General features: G+C 43.4%; 1 pseudogene across 1 annotated transcript; it reads right to left on the minus strand.

Annotated features, from left to right (window-relative positions):
* Positions 1-691: 691 nt before the first annotated feature.
* Positions 692-6843, minus strand: LOC308517059 (ubiquitin-conjugating enzyme E2 D3-like; annotated as a pseudogene). The gene is made up of 3 exons: positions 6773-6843; positions 4873-5058; positions 692-1026 (listed from the first exon to the last, which is right to left on the minus strand). The product of its transcript is annotated as a ubiquitin-conjugating enzyme E2 D3-like (transcript).
* Between the last annotated feature and the right edge of the window lie 4069 nt (positions 6844-10912).

The raw sequence follows: 10912 nt of genomic DNA on the forward strand, positions 1-10912 counted from the left end.
TTAGAAATTAGAATCTGTATAAGATAAAGCTCAGAAAAAATTATCTATCATGTTGAAGACCATTTTTGTTGAAGGGATATTAAGGCAATGATATAACAGAAAATACTGAGTAGAAAAACATTCTCGCAACACTTAACACTAACACAAGTCCATGTACGTCACCTGTTATTCTCCCGTGCAGAATAGGGTGGTGGTCGGGAGTGTCAGCTCAAGTCAGACAGACTTAGAATAAAGTTCAGGCTCGTCATTACCGACTGAGCAAGTTATTTAAGATTCTCTCAGCTTTAGTATTCTTTAGCTATACACGGTCCTAAATAGATAATGCATCTAAAGTGACTAATAAAATACATGAGGCAAGTTAACTTATTACAATAATTTCTTAAGCCCCTGCTACATGTATTTCACAGAGCTTGTGGTCTAGAGAGGAAGGTGGACAATCAAATCAGCACACAGGTAGATAACGGCAGCTGGAGAAGGAAAATAGTAGAACATCAGGATAACATGGAACAGAGGGATCTGGGCTGATCTGGGGCCAGGGACGGTTACCTGAGAAAGTGATGTTAGAGGAGGATTGGGGGTTAAATAGGTAAAGGAGAGGGAGCTGGGAAAGGGCACACACACAATGATTTTTAAACAGTAGTTTAGAGTTTACTTCAATTATAATGCAAGTTAATCTGACTTGAGGTTAGCATCACAAGGCATACTTCTGAGTCCATTCCTGAGATATTCTGTTGTACCTGTCTCAGTCTGTTTTAAAGATCCATGTCATCTCTGGCACAAGGGGGTCATCTGGATTTGGATCACAGAGCAGTGATCCAATACCTAAAAGAATTTTAGAAATAGTTGAAGCCTGAGACCACTGTGATCTTAGACCACTGAGACAAATGCTAACATTACTGTTAATATTTGGATGATAAATTCTTGCTGTAAATGCAACCGTAGGTGGTTGGAAGGGGTGGTTTGTAGGAAAATGAATTGTCAAAAAGAATATACCACCCTGATATCGGTCCCATAATTGTGGCTTGCCTATGACACACATCATCCCCAATTGTACACGCAAAGTCCCCAGGATATTGGGGATTATGGGTTTTTCTGGGGAACTAAAGTTGTGTGGGCGTGGCTGGAGCATTGAGAATGAGTGAGTGACTTGCAAGAGATGAGGCTGGGGCTGAATGGGCGGGGAGAGGCTGCATTACTCTGGGCCTTTATAGTAAACTAGAGGCCTGGTGTATGAATTAGCACACAGGTGGGTTACCTTGGCCAGGTCAGTGATCAGGGCTGATCAAGGTTGTCTCGCCCAGTCCTGATCAGGGCCAATCAGGGTCAGCCGGCTGACGGGGGGTGGGGGAGGAACTGTGGGAGGTTGGCTGTGGGAGTGCACTGACCACCAGGGGGCAGCTCCTGCATTGAGTGTCTGCCCCCTGGTGGTCAGTGTGCATCATAGCGACCCGTCAACCAGTCCTTCGGTCTACTGGTCACAACAGTCTCTTAGGCTTTTATATATATAGATGCAGTGGGAAGCCAACATAGGACTCTAAGTTGTGGAGGGACGTGACCTGCTGGGAGAATTGAATGAAGTGGGTAAGGGGCTGTCCTCACAGTGAGAGCTGATGATGGCTGTGACTGGGTGGTGACAGAGCACTTGAGAACAGTGGAGACACTCAGGAGATGTTTAGGAGGTTAAATTGGTAGGATTTCGTTGGGCTGGGCATGGCAGAGGAGAAAGAGGGAGATGTTAAGGATGAGTCCAGATCTTCTGGATTGGAAATGGAACATTCACTGTAACAGGTAATGCTGGAAAGTACCAACTTTGCAGATCAACTTTGTTCTTCAGTACATGCTGACATATTTTATAAATCTAAGGCCACGGAATACATCTTGCCTAAAAACTTACTTTTATTTATGGGGAAATGTCAATATTCATATGTATAAATCTATGCAAACACATATACACCGAAATGTTAGGTTTGCCACAATTGGTCTAAACCAGTAAAAGCCTTTACTTAGCTTTATTACAAACTAGGGGCCCAGTGCACGAATTTGTGCACCTTGAAAGGAACTGTGGGCTGTGAGGCTGCAGTAGGCACAGGGGTGGGTCTCTACCCATCCTCCACAACCCCCCGGCCCCTCCTACTGGGTCCCTGGTCCCCTGTCTGCTGGCAGCCCTGCTCCCTCTGCCGCCACTCCCATGAGCTGATGGCACCGGCCCTGCTTGCACTCGCTGATAGCGCGGAGCAATTGGGGACGGCGCCAGCAGCAGGTGTGAATGAGGCCGGCACCTGCTGATGGCGCCGAGCAGTCAGGGCCAGTGCTGGGCACTGGCAGCAGGGACTGCGGTGCGTGGGAGCAAAGACTTTTCAGTAACCAGCAGAGGCTCCCCGAGATGACAGCAACCAGCGCCCCATCTTGGTCTGGCGCCCCCACTCACCTGCTCCACCATCCTGCCGCGGCCGATGCCCACCATGTTCCGTGCTCTGCCACCTGCTGCCGACGCCCAACATGTGCCGCACACGTCCCCTGGTGGTCAGCGCATGTCATAGCGATTGGTTGTTCAGTTGTCCCGCCATCTGGTCTATTTGCATATTAGGGTTTTATATATATATGTATGTATAAGATTTGAAAGTTTTATACTGTTCTTATTTCTAAAAACCTGTCTTATATGCTTTGCTCCTATGTTTTTAAACAACTGTCAAGTATTCATTTGCTGATCAAACATTTATTTTCTTCCCATAAGATGAAAGGTATGCTTTTAGGCTTTAGCATCACATTCAGGGCCCTGAGCAGTTTCCTGCTTCACCTCTTCCAGTCCCCTCACCCCAAGGGCACTGTGTTCTCTTGGTTTTGAGTCTGTTGTCCCTCGGCCTTGGATGTCCTCTAAACATGTCTGCCCCAGATGAACTTGCAGTCATCCTTTGAGACCTTTTTGAAACATGATCTCCTCAGGGAAGCTTTTGTGGATCCCTGTCAAATGTTTGTAAATTGCCTTGTTCTGTTGTGAGTTCATATCACAGACAGGCTTGAATTAAAGTGAAGTTGTTCCTATCAGTTTCCTCCTTTAGATGAATTGTTTTTAAAGTTCTGTTTTGATTCTTTAAAAAAGAATACTTTTATTGATTTCAGAGAGTGGAAGGGAGAGGGAGAGAGATAAAAACATCAATGATGAGAAAGAATCATGGATTGGCTGCCTCCTGTATCCCCCTACTGGGAATTGAGCCCACAACCCTGGGCATATGCCCTGACGGGGAATAGAACTGTAACCTCCTGATCCATAGGTCGATGCTCAACCACTGAGCCACACTGGCTGGGCTGATTCTTTTTCCTTCCCATCAGAGAATCTTGCTCAGTTTACCCTCTGATTCAAGTTGGGCTCCCCCAGAAGGAGATCCTGAGATAAGGATTTTGTGCAAGTAATTAATCTCTGTGGGGAGGGAATCCCAGGCAGTGCCTTCCAGGGAGTGGGCACTGAGACAGGGAAGGGGAGGGAGCTGGGACAGGTGCAGCGCTGAGCAGGTAACCCTGCAGCGCCCGGGCTCCCCCCCTCTGGGACCCCCGAGAGGCGCTGTAGAACATGCCTCAGGGTTGCACCTGAAGGCAAGGACGCTGGAGAGTTAGTCCCCATCATCAGTCAGTCAGTCCAAGGCTGAGGGCTGATCCACGGGGCCAATACCGTCAGCAGCCAGAAGGCCCCTCCCTCACAGAGAGTTGCGGGTATTTGCAGCCGAGAGCTCCGGGTGAACAGAGGAAAATGAGAGCCGAACACACCGCTGGCATCTGCAGGGATCATTCTCACGGAGTATTTTTTACTTGAAGTCATACGCAGTAATGAAAGCGTCTCCCTCCTCCCCCGAGACCATAAAGCGAAGGTGGGGTTTGAGAAGGAAAGGCGCGTATCACCAGAGGGGAGGGTGGCAGGGCCTGGGATTTTTATTAAATGTACCTAGGGTTTTTAGCTAATACATTTTAACGGCGAACATATTAAAAACCAGGGTCTAGGATTTATAGCGGCTGTAAGGAACGTGAAAAAATAACAAGGCCCTGGGGCTGGCCGGGCGTAGTAAGCGCCGCCCGCGGGAGGAAGGGCCATAAAACCTTGTCACGGAACACGGGTGGGTTAGCCACGCGGTTAAGCCAGGAGGGTTTCCTCGCAAACCACCCCGCAGAGCGCAGAGCCCGTTCAATGAAGGACGCGGAATCTGGGCGGCTTCTTAGTTTAGGAATGTTACCCGGAGTCTTAAAAACCAGCAAATGCATTTTACGCGAAGCACATGCATCCCAGCAGGCTTAGCGGATTCTTTCCCAACAGGGAAAACAGCAAACGGCTTCTTTCCATTCCGTTTTCAGTGTTTGTAGCTCCCGCTGTCCTCTGAGTCGCTCTTCACGTCGGCTCCTTGTCCCCCTCCCTAGTACTGGCTGCTTTTTTGAGCGATTTTTGGATCTGTGGAGTAGGCTAATTCTTCAAGAAAATGTATTGGTGTTGAGCTGCGGTCACAGTGCCTGAGTTATCGAGTGTTTTGGTGATTCATTGGCCACACATATATCAAGAAAGTATCTCTGCTTGAGAAGGTGTATATAGATTCTCTCACTCACCTGACAGTTCCCATCACAAAGAACATGATAAAATCAGAGGGAGGCGTAGTGTTGCTAGGCTTGTGTTATTTTACCTTTAAACCGCATGTTGGTTGGTTTTCCTGTTTCCAAATCATATTCTTAGCAGACCGCCATCCACTCCAGCAGTTTAATTCATTATTATACCAAGTCCAAGAGAGTGAAACTTTAACCTCTGCTTCTAACCACTTCGCGTTGGTTTTATCTGTAATGAACTTAGTGAAAGGCATCTGATGACAGATTCTTTCTTATGCTCCAATTACCTACCTTCGGAGGTCCTCCAAGGGGTTTAATTTAACCACTTTATACTGCAAAGTGTCATGTGGTCGAGCAGGAATATAAACTGAGAATCCCAGGAGTTTTAGCAAGGAATCCCGAAGAGCATTACCAGAGGAGCCCACCTGGGGAATGTTGGTAGAGTCTTGACTGGTGTGGTTAAGCCTGGGGTACACCCTGGTCAAAAGAATACAGCGCCTCAACCAACATGTGCTTCAAAGTAATTTAAATACCTCACATCTCTCAGAGGCAATGCTTTTAAAATGCCTCCTCCCACTTCTCTCCCATCCACCGGGCGTGTTCTGCCGGTGTATCTGGGCCATTAGTTTTCAAATGTCTCACCTAGAAAACTCCCCTAGCACCAGCTTTCTATTTCCTATGCTCTTCTCCCCTCTATACGCCTGATACATCCCAGAGAAACCCTAAATGAGCCGGCCTGGCAGAAGTGGGAGCTTCTTGGAAGGGGGAAGAGAGAAAGACAGAGTATGCAAAGCTAGAACCCTTCATAGGTCAGAAGAATGGGAAAGCAAGGGATCCTTAGAAAATAATCTTTGCACTTAACTGCACAAATACAAGCACAGGAAAATATTTTATCAGACAGCACCAAGGGGTATTGTTTTATTTATTTGTTTTCTTAATCCTCACCTGAGGTTACATTTATTGATTTTAGAGAGAGGGAAAAGAAGAGAGGGGGGGGGGAGAGAGAGAGAGAGAGAGAGAGAGAGAGAGAGAGAAACATCGATGTGAGAGAGAACATTGATTGGTTGTCTTCTGTACCTGCCCTGCCTGGGGATTGATATAACCTGCAACCTTGGTATGTAGCCTGATGGGGAACAGAACCCACAACCTAGGCATACAGGACGATGCTCCAAACAACTGGGCCACACCGGCCAGGGCCAGGGAACACTTTATTAAGAGCAGGCATGGTTGTCCTTCATGACAGCCACCCTGAGTTAGAGAGATGCATTCCAGAGTCCCACCCTCCATGTGACTCTTCCACCAGAAATCCTTCCTGAACCTACTTATATTTAAAATTGTGCCACTCATGAGTTCCACAAGTTAAAGATGGTTTGAGAATTCGTAGATTTGGTTAATAATGCTAAATGCTAACGCCTTTCATGATTTCAAAGGCTTCAATCACTGTAACCCTCTGTCCTTTTTCAGTGTCTCCTGTCTGAGAGAAGCCTCCGTTCATTTCAGCATTTTGGTTGGCTTCCCTGGACCTCCTCCAGCTCAGCTATGTTTTCTTTGCGATACAGCTGTCAGAATTAGTCACAGTATTCCAGGTGTGTGAGTCAGCTTTGCAGGAGGAACAGCAGACTTTATGATTTACTTTTAGCATCTTTTTTGTTTTGTTTTGCTAATTACCTAGTATTATTTTTGCTGTTACAGTTTTCCAAGGGACAAATGTCTTTAAAAAACACACTGTAATGGTTTCTACCGCATTTTCTTTGGCTGTAACTATCCTTCTGGAAATATGGTTTGAACTCCTTGTTGCACCTGCGTAGCCTGTACCCACATGAAAGATGACTTGCTATTTTTCTCCATACCCTGGAGATTATAATCAGGGTTGGGGATCATAACCAGGAACACCCTGATGGAAATTCTAAGATAAGGTATAAGCATGGGTAACATAATGGGTGGGAGAAGGTACCCTTTGAGAGGAAGACAAAACCACTTGTAGGATGAGGAACCAAATCAAAGTAAAATTTGATTTCCAAAAGATCTTTAACGAAAGCTCTTTAACGCCATGCATAAGTTTCATATTACGTGGTAGAACATTTTATTGGGAAGAGATAACTGACTAAACTTTATTTACAAGTGAGTGAGTCTGTCCTGACTTAATTTGACTTAAGGGAGTTTCACACAATGAAAGCTTGAGTTTGCTCACCTAGCAGACATAGCAGTGGGTTTTAGAGGGCAGGGGGTGGGGAACTCCAGGAGTTCCTGAGATAAAGTCATGGGGTCCGTGAAATCAAAACTCTTTTCATAATAGTGGCAAGATATTATTTACTCTTTTGTCTACATTCTTTATGAGGGTTCAGAATCGGAAATGTTCATTGCAGCTAACCTTTGACGACTACCACTTTTTGAGTTTTGGTGTAGTACCAAAGAGGAATATCCATAAATAACTAGAAAGATTATTAAAATACTTCTCCTACTCTTAATTAAATATCTGAATTTTCTTAGCATATTTTTAACCAAAGCAGCAGATTGAATATATTGAATGCAGCAGCAGATAGAAGAGTCCTGATGCTTTCTGTTAAGCCACACAATTGAGATTTGCAAAAATATAGAACTATGTTACTCTTCTCATAAACTATTTTTGGAAAATATAGTTATTTTTCATAAAAATATTATTTATGTTAACGTATGATGGGTTTATTATTGCTATTTAAAAATGAATAAATAAGCATTAAAAATTTCTCAACTTAAATTTCTAATAAGAAATATCAATTGATGTAACTCATATAAACAAAAGCACTTTGGGATGCTCCATAATTATTGAGAGTGTAAAGGGATGCAGAAGCCAAGAAGTTTGGGAATGGTCAGACTTTGGAGAATCCAAATATCATTTCCACATTCTTTGTGCACATGATTATTTACTTCTTCAAAGGTCCTGTATTATTCTTTCAGTCTCTAGGGCATTTATATTTATCTTAAAGCATAAAGCAGTTTCCTATTGGCATAGAGTCCCAAGGTAGAATAAAGGACATATAACAGCAAGAAAATACAGTAGTGATAGTATGATATGGAGAATCATGTCAATTTTACTTATTTTTGTGGTTCATAGTGAGTACCTAAAATTCAGTATTTAGCTTCCAGACAATAACTTTGTAAACTGGGGTTATTATTTTGAAAGTCCAGGCTTTCTTTTTCTGTGGTGGTTGTGACTATGAAGAGGAAAAAAAAATAAGTGTAAAGTCTGGGAAAGTCATCTAGTTCTTAAAAAGTTTAGGAAATTCTTTGCTTTCAAAGATGGGTAAGAGAGAAGCCTTCAAATTTTAGAGAGAATTGAACACTACAAGAAAGGAAAGTTTATGAAACCAGCTACATCATCCCGCTCCCAAGATGAGTAAAGTTGCCGGCCGTGGCGCCATCTCGTATCTTACGAGCACTCCTCCTCCAGATGCATGTGAGATAGGACACGGCAACATTTGACTGTGATCTAGCAGGGGCCAGCAGTTTCTCAGAACATACAGCCGGGTCCTGTGGATTTTTGAGATGATCTTTCAAGTGGAAAACAAATTGTGAAACCGATTAAGTGCTATTGTAGTTGCAACCAACTACTTTTGAATGCTCAAAACAAAACAAAAACCAAACCAAACCAAGCCCATACCAAGGAGCTCTTCTAGATGGAAACAGATGGAATCTAGAGACAGACTTGAGCCTTCCCATGAGATGTTAGATTTACTGCAAAGTAAAGCAACGAGGCTACGAGTCTGCCCACAGGGAATGAAGCTCTGACAGCTGGTGTGGTGAGCAGAGTAATGGCTTCCCAAGCATGTCTGTGTCCTCATCCCAGGACCTGAGGATACGTTACCTTACATGGCAAAAGGACTTTGCAGATGTGTTAGGAAGGACTTTGAGATAAGGACATTTTCTTGGATGATCCAAGTGGACCCAGCTTAATCACAAAGGTTCCTAGAAGCAGAGAACCTTCCGGCTGTTGTCAGAGAAAGGGAGACGTGACTAAGAAGCATGGTTAGAGATGCAACGTTTCTGGCTTTGGAGGTTGAGGGAAGTACCATGAGTCATGGGATGTTGGTGTTCTTTAGATCCCAGAAAAGGCAAGGGAATGGATTTATTCCTAGAGCCTCTGGAAAGGAATGAGACCCTATTGGACTTCTAATTGAAGAAATGCAAGTTAATAAATTTAGGCTGCTTTATACTACTAAATTTACCGTAATTTGTTATGGCAGAAAGTGAATACAGCTGGATTGAAATTGATAACCCAATGCCCAGCCCTTCAATTTCATTTCCAGTGCACTGATTCTGGGTGTATGCTCTCTAAATCAGTTGACCAAATAATAAGTTAGGCAGTTAGTGGGGCACATGTTGCTTTTGTATTTCTTTCGTGAGGACCCCATTAGAATCTATTTCTAAGTCTTTGGGCTCAATAGTGAATGAGGTAGGAAGGCAGTTTCCTGGGGAAATCATTCCAAAATCTTGCCTCTTCTTTTCGTGGACAAGAGGAAGAGAAGTAGTGAAGGTTTAATAATTACTTAAATCAACAGTATAGTTTATTGTGCTTAAGGTACATAGATGTATAAATTTTAGTTTACAGAAGAGAGTGAGTCCAAAGAAATGTTAACATTTTTTTGTTGTTAATTTTTAAAGCCTTGTCCTAATACTATGACAGTGATACGGGAAAGGTCAAGGTGGGACATGAAAAAATTAAAAAAAAAATCCCACAAAGCAACACACCCCACATTTGCTAAGCTGCTTGGAGTGAGAAGAGCACTTTCTGTCTCTTCCCCCTTACGCAATGCTGCTGACTTCGGGCCAGAGGTGCCTGGAGGAAAGACCAGAATGTACGAACGATAGCAGCCATGGCAAGGGAACAAGGCAGGGACTCTGGATGCAAAATTAGAAGTGCCAGAGCGCTTAGAAGCCAGCCAGGAAGTGTGCCAAGCTATGAAAACATCAACGCCTGCTGCCTTTACATGCTTCCTTCCCCTGGTATGGGGACCCGACAATCTCAGTTACATTTACATTCGGCATTTTTATTTGGAAACTTTGTACACGTTGTCACTGATTTTTATTTAAAGCCAATCATTTGTGTTAAATGATTGGCTTTAATTCCTGAAGAGTAATTTTAGTACATCTTAGGGCCAACTGTTTTCCTAGGAGGTGACAGCTGGAAGTTGGGGGAGGGGCAGGGATTCAGCTTGCCTGAAAGAATTTGATTTTTAGACAACTTTTCCCCCACTGTGTCCATTCAAAGCCTACCTACACTTCATAAGCCTAGCAGAAAGGGACTACCTATTTGCCCAAACCTCCTAGAACATGCTGAACATCACGGTAAAAAGAACATAACATCTAGTAAAATTGCTCAGCAAGAAGTTTAGAGCTACCACCGTAATCACTTGTGTCTTACCCAGAGGGTGCCCCAAGTCCGATATAAATTTCTATCAGGAGACAAGGAAAGCAAACTTTTAACCAGCTGCACATTTTATTTGAAGTCTCAGGGCACTTAGAAAATGCCTCATGAGCATAAGGAGGTTTAATTGCAAAAGCTATGCAGTTGGAGAGTGAAAAGCAATCAGAATGGGAAGGAAACGAGTTTTCTATGTGGTCTCAATTTTACCCCCCAGCTGCGTTTAGCTTATAGAAAGCCAGCATTTGTAATGATTCCTGGCTTCCTCCTACTGGTCTAGGAAGACTGAGTTCATTTAGTTAATTTCCCAAGGCTCCAGAAGTTTCCATGAATTTCATCTCACAACTAATGTTTGTAGGTCTTATTTCTCCCGTCCCTTAAAGTCCCAAATAATACTTTAGACCAGGGATGGCGAACCTATGACACGCGTGTCAGAGGTGACACGCGAACTCATTTTTTTGGTTGATTTTTCTTTGTTAAATGGCATTTAAATATATAAAATAAATATCAAAAATATACATCTTTGTTTTACTATGGTTGCAAGTATCAAAAAATTTCTATCTGTGACATGGCACCAGAGTTAAGGTAGGGTTTTTCAAAATGCTGACACGCCGAGCTCAAAAGGTTCGCCATCACTGCTTTAGACAGTATTTTAACTGTAAAGTGACATTGGCAGACATTGTGTCATAGGTACATGCTACCCATTTGCATTAACCATGATCGAATAAACTTCCAACCAATGAACACAGGGTACAATGGTGGTGTTCTGACCTCAGAGAATAATGTCTAAAATATCAAGAGAAGTATGGAAAAATGTTTCACCTCATTACATATAATGTTATTTCACTGTGACTTTTTTCTGTAACTAACGCTGAATCAGAGCATCCAATAAATTTATACAGGGTGAATGTACTTCTGTATAAACCCTGT

Source organism: Myotis nattereri (assembly GCF_964212035.1).
Source record: "Myotis nattereri genome assembly, chromosome: 3".
NCBI classification, from domain to species: Eukaryota; Metazoa; Chordata; class Mammalia; order Chiroptera; family Vespertilionidae; genus Myotis; species Myotis nattereri.